General features: G+C 37.7%; 1 protein-coding gene and 1 pseudogene across 1 annotated transcript in view; one reads left to right on the plus strand and one right to left on the minus strand.

The window, feature by feature from the left end:
- PPME1 (protein phosphatase methylesterase 1) overlaps positions 1-19,279 on the plus strand; it is an 88,584-nt gene that overhangs the window by 23,986 nt on the left and 45,319 nt on the right. The window lies entirely within an intron of this gene.
- LOC121476524 lies at positions 13,366-13,746 on the minus strand (annotated as a pseudogene).

Genomic DNA, 19,279 nt, shown 5'->3' on the forward strand with positions numbered 1-19,279 from the left:
GTCTCCAGGATCACACCCTGGGCTGAAGGTGGCGCTAAACCGCTGAGCCACCCAGGCTGCCCTGTTTTATGCTTTTTGACTATGAGGTGATCATGTACTTTGGAACTTTATATTTGGGAGTGTGGTCCTAGAATGAAGGTTGATCTCTTCAAAGAGGATTTTCTTTGATTCCACTTGGGTCCTGAGAGCACTACCAGTCTAAATCCCACTTTAAATTCTCAACTTGAAACTTCTTAGAGTATATAAGTGGTATAAATTTAGCCAAAATCAGTTTGACAACTGTCTGTGTGGTTAGTTTCATCAGAGAAGGATTTTTTTCCTCCTCCCTTCCATTTTTTTGTTTCAAGTTTTTAAATTCTAGTTAACATAGAGTATAATATTAGTAGAATTTAGTGATTCATCACTTACATATAACATTCAGTGCTCATCACAAGTGCCCTCCTTAGTACCCATCACCCATTTAGCCCATTCCCTGCCTGTGTCCACTCTATCACACTTAGTTCTCTATAGTTAAGAGTCTCTTGTGCCTTGCCTCCCTTTCTTTTCCCACCTTCCCCATGTTCATATGTTTGTTTTTTAAATTCTACATATGAATGAAATCATATGGTTTTTGTCATTCTCTGACTAACTTGTTTTGCTTAGCATGATAGAATTCTAGCTCCATTCACATCATTACAAATGGCAAAATTTCATTCTTTTTGATGGCTGATTAATATTCCTGTGTGTGTTCATATACATATATATAGCACATCTTATTTGTCCATCAGTTGATGGACATTGGGCTCTCTCTATAATTTGGCTATTATTGAAAATGCTGCTACAAACATCAGGGTGCCTGTGTCCCTTCAGATCATTATTTTTTGTCCTTTGGGTAAATACCTAGTAGTGCAATTGCTGGGTCGTAGGGGAGTTCTATTAACTTTCTGAGGAACCTCCATACTGTTTTCCAGGGTGGCTGCACCAGCATTCCCATCAATAGTGTAAGAGGATTCCTTCCTCTGCATCTTTGCCGATAACTGTTGTTTCCTCTGTTGTTAATTTTAGCCATTCTGACAGGTGTGGGGTACTATCTCATTATAGTTTTGATTTATATTTCCTTGATGATGAGAGATGTTGAGCACCTTTTCATGTTGTCTGTTAGCCAGCTATATGCCATCTTTGAAAAAATGTCTATTCATATTCTGCCCATTTCTTAACTGGATTATTTGGTTTTTGCATGTTGAGTTTCATAAGTTCTTTATAAATTTTGAATACTCTTTATCAGACATGTCATTCACAAATACCTCCTCCCTTTCCATAAGCTGCCTTTTAGTTTTGTTGATTGTTTCCTTTGCTGTGCAGAAGCTTTTTATCCTGATGTGAAGTCTCAATAGTTCACTTTTACTTTTGTTCCCTTGATTCTGGAGATGTGTCTAGTACAGAATTTCTATAGCCAATGTCAAAGAAATTGCTACCTGTGTCCTCCTCCAGGCTTTTGATGGATTCCTGTCTTACATTTAGGTCTTTCCTCAATTTTGAATTTGTTTTTGTGTATGGTGTAAGAAAGTGGTCCAGTTTTATTCTTCTGCATGTGGCTGTCTAGTTTTCCCAAACACATTTGTTAAGGAGACTTTCTTTTTCCATTGGATATTCTTTCCTGCTTTGTTGAGACTAGTTGACCGTATAATTGTGGGTCCATTTCTAGATTTTCTGTTCTTCTCCCTTGATCAGTGTGTCTGTTTTTTTTGCCAGTACCATACTGTCTTGATGACTATAGCTTTGTAATATAGCTTTAAGTCTAAAACTGTGATGCCTCTAGCTTTGTTTTTCTTTTTTCAAGATAGCTTTGACTAATTGGGGTCTTTTATGGCTTCCCAGGAGGAATTCTACCAAACATTAATTTTTTTTCCTAATTCTTTTTTTTTTTTATTCATGAGAGACATAGAGACATAGAGAGAGAGAGAGAGAGAGAGAGAGAGAGAGGCACAGACACAGGCAGAGGGAGAAGCAGGCTCCATTTCATGCAGGGAGCCTGATGTGAGACTTGATCTCCAGGACCACACCCTGGGCTGAAGACAGCACTAAACCACTGAGCCACCTGGGCTGCCCTAATACTTTTTTTTCAAGATTTTATTTATATATTTGAGAGAGATAGAGACACAAGAGCATAAGCATGAGGGGGGGTGGGGAGAAGCACACTCCCTGCTGAGCAGGGAACCCCATGTGGGGCTTGATCCCAGAACCCTGAGATCATGATCTGAGCCAAAGGCAGACTCTTACCCAACTGAGCTACCCAACTGCCCCATCTACCAAACATTTAAAGAAGAGTTAATACCTATTCCCAAACTGTTCAAAAAATAGAAATGGAAGGAAAACTTATAAACTCATTCTATGAGGACAGCATTGATTCTAAACAAGACAAACACCCCACTAAAAAGAATTACAGACCAATATCCCCGATGAACATGGATGCAAAAATTCGCAACAGGATATTAGCCAATCAAATCCAACAATACATTAAAAGAATTATTCACCACGATCAAGTGGGATTTATTCCTGGGCTGCAAGGGTGGTTCAGTATTCACAAAGCAATCAACATGATATGCCACATTAATTTTTAAAAAAGGAGGGGACATAAGAACCATTGTGATCATCTCAATAGATGCAGAAAAAGCATTTGATAAATTCAGCATCCATTCTTGATAAAAAGTAAGTTTAGAGGAAACATACCTTAACATTAGAAAGGCCACATATGAAAAAGACAAACAGCTAATAATCATCCTAAGTAGGGAAAAACTGAGAGCTCTTCCTCTACAGTCAGGAATAAGACAGGGATGTCTACTCACCATTGTTATTTAATATAGTGCTAGAAATCCTGGCTCAGCAATCAGACAACAAAAAGAAATAAAAGGCATCCAAATCGACAAGGAAGAAAAACTTGCACTATTTGCAGATGATCTGATACTCTATGTGGAAAACTCAAAAGACTCCACCAAAAAATTGCTAAAACTAATACACGAATTCAGTAAAGTTGTAGGATTCAAAATCAGTGTACAGAAATCTGTTGCATTTCGATACACCAATAATGAAGCCGCAGAAAGAGAAATCAAGGAATCAATACTGTTTACATTTGCACCAAAGCCCATAACATACCTAGGAATAAACCTAATCAAAGAGGCAAAGGATCTGTACTCAAAAAACTATAGAACACATGAAAGAAATTGAGAACATCACAACAAAATGGAAAAACATTCCATGGCTCATGGTTGGGAAGAACAAATATTGTTAGAACGTCTCTGCTACCCAGAGCAATCTACACGTTTAATGTAAGCTCTATCAAAATACAAGGAGCATTTTTCACAGAGCTAGAACAAATAATCCTAGTCACAAAAGATCCCTTCCATTCAGTGCCAAGTTTCAAGACAGATATTTTTCTTTTAGTCCTAAGATTGGGTTAGGGAGCAGAGTTAATTCTACTTTACCCTTTCACTGACAGAATTGTCTTTTGAGATACCAGCTTTATGAGAGAAAGGTTTCCTGCAGGGCTGCCCAGCAAGGCTCCTCACCTTGGGCTTTATGTCGCATTTTGTGTGCCCCAAGAAACCCCCCAAACCTCCATTTAAATAGTTGGTAAATGCTATCAAGATAAAAGCCAGCTTTAATGTACTAAGTGCCTCTCTAGGTCCCCACCTTCACTTTTGGCCTCAGTATTCCATATTCCTTACTTTCTTGCTGAGACATCCTTGCATTTAAGAAGAATGAATGAATATATAATTTATATATAACATGTAAAAGTATAATACATAAATACAATATCACATATTGTACATTTATTTTTATATATTTTTTTACACATACATACATACAATTTTAGCCAATACATCCAAAGTTAGATCTATCAAGGTACCTAATTACCATGGATAGAAACAGTTCCTGACATAAAATTTCTGTTGTTGGTAAAACTGTTAGTTATGTGTGAAAATGGGATAATAACATCATCTGGCATGGAGAGTTTCAAAATTAATCTTCCTTTCTCAGGAAGCTACCAGAGGATGTGTTCTATCAAAATAAGATGATGCATCAAGAAAAATACCTGATATGGAAATCAAGGATTCAGCACAGGAGAGAGGCAAGAGGAATTCACAGGATGATGGTGAATGAAAGCATTTCATCATCTCCAAGAGTAAACAGTCCTATTTGGAGCAGAATGGAAGGTGCCAAGAATGGAAATTTAAAAAGAAAAAAATAGACCTGATAGATTATTTAATGTGATCATATTAAGAAAAGTTTTACAGATTTCTCAAAGGGTTCTTTTTATTTAGAAAAATTTATTTCTGAAATATACAGAAAGGTTTAAAGTATGTATGTGTAGTGTAGAGAAGACCAAAATAAATCCCCATGTATCTACCACCTGGCTTATGAAATAGGACATTATTATTATTAGCACTTTAGATGCCTGTTTGCTTTTCCCCAAAAGCACCTCCACTCCCCATAGTCTTGAATTGCATGTTTATCATTCTCTTGCTTGTTTCTTTTTAAAAACTTTTATTTATTTATTATTTATTTTTTATTTAAATTCAATTAATTGACATATAATGTTAATTATATATAATAAATTATAATGTATTACTAGTTTCAGAGGTAGGGGTCACTGATGCATCAGACTCACATAATACCCAGTGCTCATTACATCACATGCCCTCTTTAATGTCCATCATCCAGTTATCCTACCCTGCCACCCCCCCCCTTCAGAAACCCTCAGCTTGTTTCCTGTGGTTTGTCTCTGCCTCTGTGTCTTGTTTTATTTTTTTCCTCTTTTCCCCTATGATCCTCTATTTTGTTTCTTAATTCCACAGATGAGTGAGATCATAGGATAATTGTCTTTCTCTGATTGACTTATTTTGCTTAGCATAATACCCTCTAGTTCCATCCACATTGTTGCAAATGGCAAGAATTCTTTTTGATGGCTGAGTAGTATTCCTGTGTGTGTGTGTGTGTGTGTGTGTGTGTGTGTGTGTGTGTGTGTGTAGCTAGCTAGCTAGATAGATGTATACACCACATCTTTATCCATTTATCTGTCAGTGGACATATGGGGTCTTTGCATAGATTGGCTCCTGGTGATATTGCTGCTATAAACATTCGGGTGCAGGTATCCCTTCAGATCGCTACTTTTGTCTTTGGGGTAAATACCCAGTAGTGTAATTGCTGGGTCATAGGGTAGCTCTATTTTCAAATTTTTGAGGAACCTCCACTCCATACTGTTTTCCAGAGTGGCTGCACTAGCTTGCATTCCCACCAGCAGTATAAAAGGGTTCCCCTTTCTCTGCATCCTTGCCAACATCTGTTGTTTCCTGACTTGTTCATTTTAGTCATTCTGACTGGTGTGAAGTGGTATCTCATTCTGGTTTGGATTTGTATTTCCCTAATGTTCAGTGATTTTGAGCATTTTTTTATGTGTCTGTTGACCATTTGTATGTCTTCTTTGGAGAAATGTCTGTTCCTGTCCTCTGCTCATACTTTCTTGATTGGGTTATTTGTTCTTTGGGTGTTGAGTTTGGTAAGTTCTTTATAGATTTTGGATACTAGCCCTTTATCTGATAAGATATTTGCAAATCTCCCATTCTGTTGGTTGTCTTTTGGTTTTGTTGACTGTTTCCTTTGCTGTGCAAAACCTTTTTATCTTGATGAAGTCCCAATAGTTCATCTTTGCCTTTGTTTCCCTTGCCTTTGGAGGCTTGTCTAGCAAGAAGTTGCTGCAGCCAAGATAATAGAGGTTGCTTGCTGCCTGTGTTCCCCTTTAGGATTTTGATGGATTCCTGTCTCACATTTAGGTCTTTCAATAATTTTGAGTCTGTTTTTGTGTATGGTGTAAGGGAATGGTCCAGTTTTATTCTTCTGCATGTGCCTCTCCAATTTTCCCAATGCCATTTGTTGAAGAGACTGTCTTCTTTCCATTGGATATTCTTTCTTGCTTTTTCCAAGATTAGTGGACCACAGAGTTGAGGATCCATTTCGGGGTTCTCTATTCTGTTCTCTTTCATTGATCTATGTGTCTGTTTTTGTGCCTGTCTTAATGATTGTAGCTTTGTAATAGAGCTTGAAGTCCGGGATTGTGATGCCACTAGTTTTGGTTTTCTTTTTCAACATTCCTTTGGCTATTCAGGGTCTTTCTGATTCCATATAAATTTTAGGATTATTTGTTCCAGCTCTGTGAAATAAGTTGATGGTATTTTGTTAAGGATTGCAGTTAATAGGGCGGTCCAGGTGGCGCAGCGGTTTAGCGCAGCCTTCAGCCCAGGGCGTGACCCTGAAGACCCGGGATCGAGTCCCACGTCGGGCTCCCTGCATGAAGCCTGCTTCTCCCTCCTCCTGTGTCTCTTTCTCTGTGTTTCTCATGAATAAATAAATAAAATCTTTAAGGGGATCCCTGGTGGCGCAGCGGTTTAGCGCCTGCCTTTGGCCCAGGGCGTGATCCCGGAGACCCGGGATCGAATCCCATGTCGGCCTCCCAGTGCATGGAGCCTGCTTCTCCCTCTGCCTATGCCTCTGCCTCTCTCTCTCACTGTGTGCCTATCATACAAAACAAAAACAAAAACAAACAAAAAAAGGATTGCAGTTAATGTATAAATTGCCCTAGGTAGCATAGACATTTTAACAGTATTTGTTCTTAAAATCCATGAGCCATGGAACGTTTTTCCATTTCTTTGTATCTTCCTCAGTAACATCATCTGGCATGGAGAGTTTCAAAATTAATCTCCCTTTCTCAGGAAGCTACCAGAGGATGTGTTCTATCAAAATAAGATAATGCATCTTATTTTGTTTTCTGAGTACAGATCCTTTGCCTCTTTGGGTAGGTTTATTCCTAGGTATCTTATGATTTTGAATGCAATTGTAAACAGGATCTACTCCTTGATTTCTGTTTCTAATTGTCTCATTGTTAGTATATAGAAATGCAGCTGATTTCTATGCATTGATTTTATATCCTGCCACTTTGCTGAATTCCTGTATGAGTTCTAGCAATTTTGGGGTGGAGTCTTTTGGGTTTTCCACATAGAATATCATGTCCTCTGCAAAAAGTGAGAGTTTGTCTTCTTTTCCTGATTTGGATGCCTTTTATTTCTTTTGTTGTCTGCTTGCTAAGGCTAGGACTTCTAGTATTATGTTGAACAACAGTGGTGATAGTGAACATCCCTGCTGTGTTCCTGACCTTAGGGGAATGGTTCTCAGTTTTCCCCCATTGAGAATGATGTTTGCTGTGGGTTTTTCGTAAATGGCTTTTATGATATTAGGGTATGTTTCCTCTATCCCTAAAATATGAAGTGTTTTAATCGAGAAAGGAAGGTGTACTTTGTCAAATGCTTTTTCTACATCTATTGAGAGGATCATATGGTTCTTGTCCTTTCTTTTATTAATGTAGTATATTGCATTGATTGATTTGTGAATGTTGAACCACCATGCAGCCCAGGAATAAATTCCACTGGGTCATACTGAATAATCCTTTTAATGTACTGTTGGATCCTATTGACTAGTATCTTGGTGAGAATTTTGGTGTCCATGTTCATTGGGGATATTGGTTTGTAATTCTCCTTTTTGGTGGGATCTTTGTCTGGTTTTAGGATCAAGGTAATGCTGGCCTTATAGAGTCTGGAAGTTTTCCTTCCATTTCTATGTTTTGAAACCCCTTCAGAAGAATAGGCATTAATTCTTCTTCAAATGTTTGGTAGAATTCATCCTGGAAAATTATCAAGCCCTGGACTTGTGTTTGTTGAGATATTTTTGATGACTGCTTCAATTTCCTTGCTGGTTATGAGTCTGTTTATGTTTTTTATTTCTTCCTGTTTCAGTTTTGGTAGTTTATTCCTCTCTAGGAATGCATCCATTTCATCCAGATTGCCTGATTTGTTGGCATATAGTTGCTCATAATATGTTCTAATTGTTTGTATTTCTTTGGTTTTGGTTGTGATCTCTCCTGTTTCATTCATAATTTTATTTATTTGAGTCTTTTCTCTTTCTTTTTGATAAGTCTGGCCAGTGGTTTATCAATCTTTTTAGTTCTTTCAAAGAACTAGCTCCTAGTTTCCGTTGATCTTTTCTACTCTAATTTTGGTTTCTATTTCATTGACTTCTGCTCTAATCTTTGTTAATTCTTTTCTACTTGCTTTAGGCTTTATTTACTCTTTCTTCTCCAACTCCTTTAGGTATAAAGTTAGATTGTGTATTTGAGACCTTTTTTGTTTCCTGAGAAAGGCTTGTATTGGTACATACTTCCCTCTTAGCACTGCCTTTGCTCCATCCAAAGGTTTTGAACATGTGTTTCCATGATATTTAAAAAGATTTTATTCATTTATTCATGAGAGAGACAGAGAGGCAGAGACACAGGCCGAGGGAGAAGCAGGCTCCATGCAGGGAATCTGACGTGGGACTCGATCCCAGGTCTCCAGGATCACGTCCCGGGCTGAAGGTGGTGCTAAACCGCTGAGCCACCCAGGCTGCCCCCATTATTATTTTTTAATTCTTTAATTTCATGGTTGACCTATTCATTCTTTAGTAGGATGCTCTTTAACCTCCATATATTCGAGTTCTTTCCAAATTTCCTCTTGTGACTGAGTTCCAGTTCAAAGCATTGTGGTCTAAAAATATGCAGAGAATGATCCTAGTGTTTGGTACAGGTTGAGACCTGATTTGTGACCCAGTATGTGATCTATCCTGGAGAATGTTCCATGTATACTCAAGAAGAATGTATTATTTTTTTTTGCTTCAGGATGGAATGTTCTGAATATATCTGTGAAATCCATTTGGTCCAGTGTGTCATTCAAAGCCTTTGTTTCCTTGTTAATCTTCTGCTAAGATGATCTGTCCATTGCAGTGAGTGGGGTGTTAAAGCCCCCTACTATTGTATTATTATCAATGTGTTTCTTTAATTTTGTTATTAATTAGTTTATATAATTGGCTGCTTCCATGTTGGGGGCATAAATATTTACAATTGTTATATTTTCTTGTTGGAGAGACATTAAATTATTAGTTAATTATTTTTGTAGGGCTGGTTTAGTGATCACAAATTTTTTTAGTTTCTGTTTGTCCTGGAAGCTTTTTATCTTTCCATCTATTTGAAGGACAACCTGGCTGGATAAAGTATTCTTGACTGCATATTTTTTCTCATTTAACACCTTAAATATATGATGCCAGGCTTTTCTGGCCTGCCAGGTCTCTGTGGGTAGGTCTGCTGCCAGTCAAATGTTTCTACCCTTGTAGGTACAAACCTCTTGTTCTGAGCTGCTTTTAGGATTTTTCTCATTGTCTCTGAGATTTTCATGTTTTAGTATTATGTGTGCCTCCTAGAGTTGAATGCCTGTTTCCTTCACCATATTAGGGAAGTTAGTTCTTCACTATAATTTGCTCCAGTATACCTTCTGCTCCCCCCCACCACCTCTCTTTCCTCTTCTTATGGGATCCCAATTATTCTAATATTGTTTAGCTTTATGGTATCACTTATCTCTCAGATTCTCCCCTTGTGATCCAGTGGTTGTTTATCTCTTTTTTTGGCTTCTTAATTATCCATAATTTTGTCTTCTAGATCACTAATTTTCTCTTCTGCCTCATTTATCCTAGCAGTTAGAGCTTCTGTTTTTTATTGTATCTCATTAATAGCCTTTTTTATTTTGACTTGATGAAATTTTAGTTAGTTCTTTTATTTTTCCAGAAAAGAATCCTCTAGTGTCTTCTATGCTTTTTTCAGGCCTAGCTAGTATCTTTATAATCCTTATTCTGAACTCTAGTTCCAACATCTTACTTACTAGGTCCATATCGATTAGGTCCCTGGGTGTCAGTACTACTTCTTGTTTTTTGTTTTTTGTTTTTAATTTATTTATTCATGAGAGACACACAGAGAGAGATAGGCAGAGGGAGAAGCAGGCCCCATGCAGGGAGCCCGACGTGGGACTCGATCCCGGGTCTCCAGCATCATGCCCTGGACTGAAGGTAGTGCTAAACTGCTGAGCCACCAGGGCTGCCCATTGTTCTCTTTTTTGAGGTGAGTTTTTCTGTCTTGTCATTCTATCCAGAAAAGAATAGATGAATGAGAGAGTAAAATACTAAAATGGCAACAGTGATCCTGGAGAAATATACACTAAACAAATCAGAAGAAACCCAAAACTGAAAATAAATAAAACTTAAAAAAAAATAAGAGAATATAATTAGACAGGTGGATAGGACAGAGCAATACACTGGATCCTGTGTGTATTTTGGTCTGTTTGTTAGAAAACTATATCCCTAAATTTTAAAGATGAAAAACTTATGTATGTACAAAAATAAATACAATGAATGGACAGAATGTAACTGTAAAAATGAAAATTAAGAGACCAAAAAAAAAAAGAGAGACCAAAAAAATATATAAACAGACAAGTGAGCAGAACAGAGCAATAAACTATATCCTGAGTGTATTTTTGAATAAACTGAAACTACATTTCAGAATTGTAAAGAAAGAAAAATATATGTACACAAAAAATTAAATACATTGAAAAGATAGAATGCAACTGTAAAGATGAAAAAAATTTTTTTAAAGATTTTATTTATTCATGAGAGACACAGAGAGAGAGAGACAGAGACATAGAGGGAGAAGTAGGCTCCCTGCAGGGATCCTGATTCAGGACTTGATCCCAGAACCTCAGGGTCACTACTTGAGCCAAATGCAGATGCTCAACCAATGAGCCAACTAGGCATCCCTGTAAAGAGGAAATTTTAAAAATACTTTCACAACAACAAAAAGAAGAGAGATCGAGATAGAGAATATGATCAGACAGGTGAAGAGAACAGAACCATACACTAGATTCTGGGTGTATTTTGGTCTGTTTGTTAGAAGAAACTGTATCCCAAGATTGTGGAGAAAGAAAAACTTGTTATATCCAAAAATAAAATTAAATACAGTGAAAGGGTAGAATGTAACTGTAAAAATGAATTAATAAATTCTTTGAAAAAGGAAAAAGAAAAAAATTAAAATTGAAAGACTAAGGAATTGTGGGAAATAACCCGTGAATTCTATATACTATTTTCCCCTGACGCTGGCATTTTGCAATTCTTTATGATCCATATACTTGGTTTTAGCCTATTTTCTTTCTAATCTTCTGGGGGTGGGGCCTGTTGGACTGATTCTCAGGTGTCTTTGCCCCAGGCAGAATTGCACTGCCCTTACCAGGGGGCCAGGTAAAGTAATTTGCTCAGGATTGCTCTATGTGGCTTTTGTTCCCTGAAGTCTTTCTTGCAGCTTTAGAGGCTGAGAATGATGGGACGCCTCCTGTGGTTGAGCACCTCCTTTGGCCCAGGGTGTGGTTGGGGAGACCCTGGATGAGTCCCACATTGGGCTCCCTGCATGGAGCCTGATTCTCCCTCTGCCTGTGTCTCTGCCTCTCACTGTGTCTCTCATGAATAAATACAATCTTGGAAAAAAAAAAATATATATATATATAGGCTGAGAATGAAAATGGTGGCCCTCCAATCTCCAGCCCAGAGCTGGAAGTTCATGGTTCCTCAGTGTGCCCTCAGGGAAAAGCAGTCAATCACTTCTGTGTCCCTGGTCTCCCTCTGCACTCTACTCACCGAGCCTGTCATTAAGCATTTGTATTTCAGGCACAGGACCCACTTCTAGTCTTCAAACCTTGCAGACTGCTGAGGCTGGCACCCATACCAGGGTGGGGGGCCTTGTGGTGGTTCTGCTGCTTGTTGGGGCCCCTGCTCAGAGAGTGGTTGCCCATACCCGCAGTGGATTGTGGTTTATGGTAACCCGTAACTGAGAGCCTACTCCTGGATTCGCTGATTGCAACCAGTTTCCCCGCTCTGATGCTTGGGGAACTCTGCTGCACTCAGGCACCCCTGTTCTTTCTGTGACCCCAAGGATCCTGAGACCACACTGTCCCACCTAGGATTCTGCCCCTACTTCACTGCCTGAGCACCTTTCAGGCAGGGACATCCCTCACTGGAGCAAACTTCTAAAGGTTCCAGTGTTGTGCTCCACTGCTGTATCACTTTCTGGTGCTGGCTGCCAGAGGCTCCTGACCCCTGTGGTCTGTCTTCCCATATATCACCTTGCATTCACTTCTCCGCACCTCCTACCTTGCAGAAGGTAGTCGCTTTTCTATTTGTAAAGTTGCAGCTGTTCTTTTCTTAGATCTCTGGTTGAATTTGTAGGTGTTCAGATTGATTTGATAGCTATCTAGCTGCGTTTCTGGGACCAGATGAAACTAAGGTCTCCTACTTCTCCACCATCTTGGACTCTTCCTGTACTCATTCTGTTGACTTTCTGTATAGTTTGAGCACCTATGCAAGTATCCATAGAAAAGATATTATTTAGTTTTGCCTGTTTTGGAACTTTGTTGTTAATAGAATCATACTGCACTTACTCTTCTATGCTTCAAATGTATTTTTGAAATTCACGCATGTTACTGCATATAATTTAAGCATATCCATTTCTTCTGTTGTGGCATGTTCAGTTATCTGAAGATATCTCAATATATATATTCTAGTGTTGTTGGATTTTAGCTTGCTTGTTATTCTTTGGTTTTATGCAGATGGTTCTGTGAACATCTTTTTATGTGTATCTTAGTGCCTTTCTGCAGATGTGTTGATGTAAAATGAAACTACTAAAGAACACCCACAGTGGATGACAGTTCATCCAGTTTAGATCCTTATCAATACCTAGTAATGTCTGGCTTCATATTTTGTCAACATAATGGGTGTGAAATTATATATTACTGTGACTTAAAATATTATGTCTCTAAAACATAAATAAAAAATAAAATAAAATTTTATGTCTCTGACTCTGAAATTGGGAACCTTTTCATTTTTGAGCTATTTGTGCTTGCTTTTTTGTGAAATGTCTGCTAATATCTTATGCCTATAACAAGTTCTTATAAAATAGTTATAGTTTAATAAAAAGCTATGTAAACAAAGTAAAAGACAGTCATTCTGGAAAAAAGTAAGAGGACACAGAAGAAAATGTAATCAATATATACTATGTGGCTCAGCTGTGAACAGTATTTCTACTATAACATTTCTGAAGTACATTTTATGTGCCTATTTGTAATCATTTTTTCAAAGCTTACAGTTGAAGAAATTGAAGCAGAGATTGATTTGCTAATGATCACAAATCTTCCAGTCACTAGAAATGATTAATTTAAATAGAAGTTTAAACTAAGACAACCTATATACAGCTGTAATATAAAAAGTGTATATAGGGATTTTTCCCCCCTTGGACTAATCTAAATTATTTATTAGCTATCTCATGCTATAAAGAAAGGGATAGAAGATCAGTATACTGGTCATCTGCTCATCATTTGATACAAGTAAGGAAGGTGAGCTTAAGGTGCCATATACTTTTCTGGTCTGTGTGCAGAGTCATGGGTCCAAACCAGTAATGTGGTCCCCACTGGGTTGTGGTCCCAATTCTCTTTGTTCATTTTCATAGCTGGTCAGAAATGGATTCATGTGAGAATTATGGAATAGAGTATGATTACCATCTCCCCAGGAAAAGGGCTTGGACCTGATGTGGAGATGAGGGTAGGCCATCCTACCCCAGAACTTGGGTCTCTGATACTCTCCATGATGTGGCTTAAGGAAGACATTCAGTATGCTCATTCCCACGCTGGGGAATGTTACATAGTAGATGAGGGCCTCTCAGATTTGATTTGAGCTCTCCTCACTCTACATGGACCACCCCAGCTATTCCTGGGACTGACCAAGCAGCCCAGAAACCCAAAACTGAGCCACCACTGCCATTTTCAACCTGGACCAAAACTGTATATAGTTTTAATGAAAAGTTTTAGTTTTGACAAAGTCCAACTCCTGAGTTTTCTCTTTAGCTCTACTTTTGGTGGTGTAGCTAAGAAATTGTTGCCTAGGGACACCTGGGTAGCTCTGCGGTTGAGCATCTGCCTTTGGCTCAGGGCGTGATCCTGGAGTCCCGGGATTGAGTCCCACATCAGGCTTCCTGCTTGGAGCCTGCTTCTCCCTCTGACTATGTCTCTGCCTTTCTCTCTCTCTCTCTCTCTCTCTCTCTCTCTGTCTCTCATGAATAAATAAATAAAATCTTAAAAAAAAAAAAAGAAATTGTTGCCTAATCAAAGATCGTAAAGATTTACTCCTGTATTTTCTTCTCAAAGTTTAATAGTTTTAGCTCTTACATTTAGGTTTATGATCCACTATGATTTAATTATGTAGTGTGGGGGAGTCCAGATTCATATTACATATGAATACTCAGTCGTCCTAATAGCATTGCTTGGAAAGACTATTCTTTCCCCAGTGAATTGTCTTGGCCCTTTTGTTGCAAAGCTATGGACTATAAATGTTAGTTTATTTCTGGACCTTCAGTTCTATTTGACCTATCTATATGTCTACTCTCATGCTTATACCACAGTCTTGATTAGTATAGTTTTGTAGTGTTCCATTTCCTTTTACTGGAAACCTCAGGATTCAGTAAGGAAGATTCTATTTATTAGCTTCAGCCTAATGATGATGCTGCTGCTGCTGATGATGATGATAAACTTACCGAGACACCAAGCTAAGTGCTTTATGCCCATTAGCTAATTTCTTACTGTCAACAGTTAATCATTAATATGTTGGGCCCTGAGAGTATATCAGTGAACAAATGGAGAACATTTTTGCTCTTGTGGATCTCACATCAGTAGCAAATTAGGTGGAATGATTAAGATAATAACAAATAGAAGAGTAAACTAATTTTAGGAAATGATTAATTCTGTGACAAAAATAGAACAGGTTACTTTGAGAGTAACCAAGAGAGAAGGCTACTTTAATCCTCATTACATCCCCTATTAAATTGGCATTATGACCCCATCTGACATGAAGAAACTCAGGCATAGAGAAGTTAAGTGACTTGCCCAAGGTCACACAATTAATAAAGGCAGAACTGGGTCATGAAAAGAAACTTTTGGTGTGTAGCAAATGGAAAACTAATTTAGGTTTAGGAAGTTTTAAGGAAGTAGAATCTCATAATTTTCTTCCTTTTTATATTTTTTGCCTTTCTGCTGGAAATAAGTAGTTATGGTCAAGGTATAGGCCAGGGGTTCTTATTTAGGAGTCATACATGAGCTTCTTGAAGCCACTGCAATTATGTGCAAAATATGCGCATGCACTTGTTTCTAGAGTGAGGGTTTATAGCGTTCATCAGATTCTGAATGGAGTGTGTGACAGTAGCAAAGATTCTGTAAACACACTTGATTCACATGGTTTAAGTAGAAGCTCTATTTTCTCTGTATCTCCCATTGTACCACTTTGTTCTTTGTCTGCCAAACTCTTCCCTCTCGTAGCAAGAGGTGGCAAGAAATTAAACATTTATTGTGTTGGGTTTGAAATAAACTTTATTCTGACATGAAAAATTCTGTGTACTTATACTTCTCAGAGTAGTTTTGGTTTTTTTGTTTTTTTACAATTTGTTGGACTTAATTCATCTCTCTGTTCAAAAGTTTAGAATTGACTTGGATTCTATCAGTCATCTTCCATGTCTTAAACATTCCTGAAATTTGTTGATTGCCTTTTTGAAATCTTTCTATATTTTCCTCCTTTTTAATTCTATTGCCAGTTAGACTCCCATCTTCTTCTAACCAGGTTATTTCAGCAACATTTTTCCCCCAGAAGCAAGTCCATCTTGGAGCTTTCACCACATTGACTTTTCTAAAATATTTTAATCTGAATCATCCAAACTCCTGGGACTCTAACATGCAAATAACAGAAAAAAGAACATATATTCCCCCACTCTATTATATCTGATATCATTCTTTCTCCATGATCTGCTTTTAGTTGTATTAGCTTCTTTTTTTCCAAAACTATTGTACTTATTTCTACCTTGTTGGAATTAGCTATTTTTGTTTGCTTTTTATGGGTGTTACCTATGACAGGCACCATACTGGGTTCTTATTTGTGCCCTTCTCCCTGCCTGACAGGTCTTCCTTACCCTTTCCTGTTTCTCTCAGTCCAAATTCTGTCTGTCCTTCAATGCCTAACTTAACTGTTATTTTTTTCTTTGAAGCCTCTTTTTATTTCTCAAGCTATAAGTGATCTTTTTGTTTTTTAAGTAATCTTTATATTTCCTCCTTTGAATATTCACAGCACTTTAGCTATACCTCTTAGGGCATTTAACTCCACCTTATGTTAGATATTCACATATTTAGCATGAGCTTCTTGAGAGCAGAGGCATTGTATCACTAGTTTTATAATTACCCCTGCATCTCCTATCACCCTACCTCAGTTCCAGCCTAATACATATAATAGGTTCTTGGTGAATAAACCCTGACTTTTAAAGTATAACTTAACCTTGGGGTGGCCCATTCAGTTAAACGTCCAACTCTTGATTTTGGCTGAGGTCATGATCTCACCATCGTGAGATGGAGTTCCAAGTCCTTCTGTTCACTGGGTGTGGAGCCTGCTTAAGATTCTCTCTCTCCTTCTACCCCCCACACCCGCATACTCCCACCCTCTCTTTCTTTCTCTTAAAAAAAAATTATGAAAGATAAATTAACCTTGCTTTTGAAAATTCTTTTCATTACTTTAAAATTATTCCATTATGACTCCATGGAGAAAAAAATCAGTAATTTATTTTAAAAATTATAACTAAAAAGCCTACATAAGCTGTAATGACTATAAAATAGTAAGCATAAAACTATAAAAAGCAAACCATTTTTAAAAAGAACTAGAACTACATCCCTAAAATACAGAGTATTCTTTCCAACTAGAATATAAAGATTAATGCGAGATCCTTACTATCTATTTCTCGTCTAACATTGATTGCAAAATTACCTGGACACAATTGTAGAGTATATAACCAATTACGTTTTCAAAGGAATATCCCAGAAAAATGTCTCTGGGAATAGGAGCAACCTTTGGAGGTATAGATTATTGGCTCTTTAACCAGATGGGAATTACTCATATGTTGGTATACCTTGGGTAGTCCCTAGAACTTTTTTTAAATGAAGGGAATTAGAAATGGAGGGTGTTCTCATAGGAATAATTTCTATTATACAAACTAATTTTTCTTTAACTGGTAATTTTTTCTGGTGCCCGGCCAACTTGGAAAGTTCTGTGGCCTTGGCAAAGACTCTCTGAAAAGGAAATTTCTGATAATATATTCTAAAGCCTTATTACTTCTTAGAAGCATAAATGAAAGAGTGAGAGAGAAAAAAAGGATCTGAGAATTAATATAGCATGGGGGTAAAGAGCAGAGACTTTGAAGAGTGATGGAACTGGATTTGAATTCTGTCACTGCCACTTAGTAGTTGTATAACCTTGCATAAGTTACTTCATATCTCTAAATCTGTTATCTGTGAAATAAGGATAAAACTAACTTGAAGTTTTGTGAGGATTAAATGGAATCATGCCTATAAATTACTTGGCAGAGTGATTCACTGTTGTGGCACAGTAAATGTTAGATACTATTACGGTGATGACATCCTAGGTCCAGACATAAAAAATTCACCCATAGATTCTTAGAATCCATTATAACATGTTTGACATGCCATGTGTGGTTGTTATTCTCAAATTAGTATATGCATAGGTGGATTTGTGAGTGACTGATGAGTCAGTAGAATTAAGAATTCTACTTTTAGTTTTCCAGTAGGAATTCAAGTGCAACCAGCAAACCAGAAAAAATAAGTCTAAGCTGAAGTTGAAGTTTATTTCTCTATAGGCAGTTTTTCTATCAGAAGATAGGATTTTACCTGTTCACTGAGCAACTACTAAATGCCAGATGTGTTTAGATTCCTTTAAAAGGAATGTTTTTGGGGGGCACCTGGGTGGCCTAATCAGTTAAGTGCCTGACTCTTGGTTTCAGCCCAGGTTGTGATCTCAGAGTCATGAGATTGGCTCCGAGTCAAGCCTCCCACCGAGAGTGAAGCCTGCTTAAGATTCTCTCCCTCTTCCTCTGCCCCTCCCCACACACGTGTGCATGCTCTCTTGCTCTCTCTCTAAAAAGAAAAAAAAGAAAAGAAAAGAAACAGTATGTTATTTTATCCAGTTGCTATAATCCAAGGCAGAAAGAATTTAAATAATTCGAATTTGCTCAAATCCATACTGTAACTGGTAGGGATTTGCAGGGAACTATAGGTAAATGGTAGGAACTCTTCTCTCATTCCAAATCATTTCCTCTAGCTTTGTATTCCTAGCATCCCTCTTTCAACTTGGGGAACTTTAAAAATTATCAGTGCCTATGCCACACTTCAAGCCTTTTAAAGCAATTTCTAGAAGTGAAATCCAAGCATCAGTATTTTTAAAAACCCCTTAAATGATTATTGTTACATGGGTTGAGAACTATTGATATGTTCAATGCATTTTGACTGTTGAAAGAATACATACCTAATGGTGCAGTTGCTCCATTGTAATTCCAGTAATTATAGTCAACTATAGAGTGCTTTTGTACTAACTTAAGTCTTTGAAGGGGGCTTTGTATATATTCTCCATTTGCCCCCATGGCATATATAGGACAATATCTGGCAGGAGGTAACTTTTTGTTGCTGACAGAATTCTGAATTCCTTCCATTATTGAAGAGAATAGATATGGAAATAGGGTAAGGTTCAGGGTTCCTTTCTTGTGTCTCATCCAAGGTTAAAGACATAGCTTGTAAATAGATATTTATTGGTTATTTTGAGAATAATTTTATTTTTTTGAAATAATTCATGGTTCAAAAATAAAACAGTAGAAAGGGATAAACACTGAGAATTGTCCATCTACCAATCATAGTTCCCATCCCAGGATATATATCAAATGTTATATTGGTATTCTTCCAGAGATACTCTAAACATTTATAAGCAATTATATTTACACATACTTCCTATTTTTACCCAGATAGTAGTATGTCCATTATGTTTGTTTGTTTGTTTACTTAACAGTATATCTTTTTTTTTTTAAGATTTTAAAATGTATTTATTCACGAGAGACACAGAGAGCGAGCAAGGCAGAGACACAGGCAGAGGGAGAAGCAGGCTCCATGCACAGAGCCTGATGTGGGACTAGATCCTGGGACTCCAGGATCACGCTCTGGGCTGAAGGCAGGTGCTCAACCACTAAGCCACCCAGGCATCCCATTTTTATTTTAAGTTTTATTTATTCATGAGAGATACAGAGAGAGGCAGAGACATAGGCAGAGGGAGAACCAGGCTCCCCAAAAGGAGCCTGATGTGGGACTCTGTCTGAAGACCCCGGGATTAAGCCCTGAGCCCAAGGCAGATGCTCAAACACTGAGCCACCCAGGTGTCCTGACTTAACTAACAGTCTATCTTACCCACATACAAAGAATGTTATCAG

The sequence above is a fragment of the Vulpes lagopus genome, chromosome 15 (genome assembly GCF_018345385.1).
Source record: "Vulpes lagopus strain Blue_001 chromosome 15, ASM1834538v1, whole genome shotgun sequence".
NCBI classification, from domain to species: Eukaryota; Metazoa; Chordata; class Mammalia; order Carnivora; family Canidae; genus Vulpes; species Vulpes lagopus.